The following is a 613-nucleotide window of genomic DNA, read 5'->3' on the forward strand; positions in this document are numbered from 1 at the left end:
AGATGGTAGGGGCAGCCAATAACGAGCAGAACTGATGAAAACATTGCAAAAATTCATCAAATTGTGCATCAAAATTTTAGCTGACTGTGAGAAGCATAGCAGACCAAGTAAATATCGATAGCGAAACAGGAAAATCTTAACTGAAAATCTTGGCATGAGAGAGGTGTGTATAAAAATGGTCCCGAAAAAGCTTACTGATGAACAAAAGCAAGAGTCAAAGTTTGCCCAGACCTTTTAGAGGGCAAGACAATGTCTGGGCCATGTTATCACTGGTGATGAAACATGGGTGTACCAATACGACTATGAAACAAAGTGTCAAAGTGCACAATGGAAGTCAGCCAATTCTCCACAACCAAAAAAGTTGTGCCAATCCAAATTAGAGTAAAAACGATGCTGCTAACCTTTTGTTATATCAGAAGGATTATTCACTATGAATTTGTACAAACAGTTAACCAAGTTTACTATTTGGAAGTGATGAAAAGGCTGCATGAAAAAATTAGACAACCTGAACTTTTCCCCAACAATTCATGGCTCTTGCATCATGACAATGCACCAGCTGACAGCACTATCTGTGAGGGAATTTTTAGCCAGTAAACAAATAACTGTATTAGAA

This window comes from Hipposideros armiger, unplaced genomic scaffold (assembly GCF_001890085.2).
Source record: "Hipposideros armiger isolate ML-2016 unplaced genomic scaffold, ASM189008v1 scaffold_876, whole genome shotgun sequence".
In the NCBI taxonomy this organism is placed as follows: Eukaryota; Metazoa; Chordata; class Mammalia; order Chiroptera; family Hipposideridae; genus Hipposideros; species Hipposideros armiger.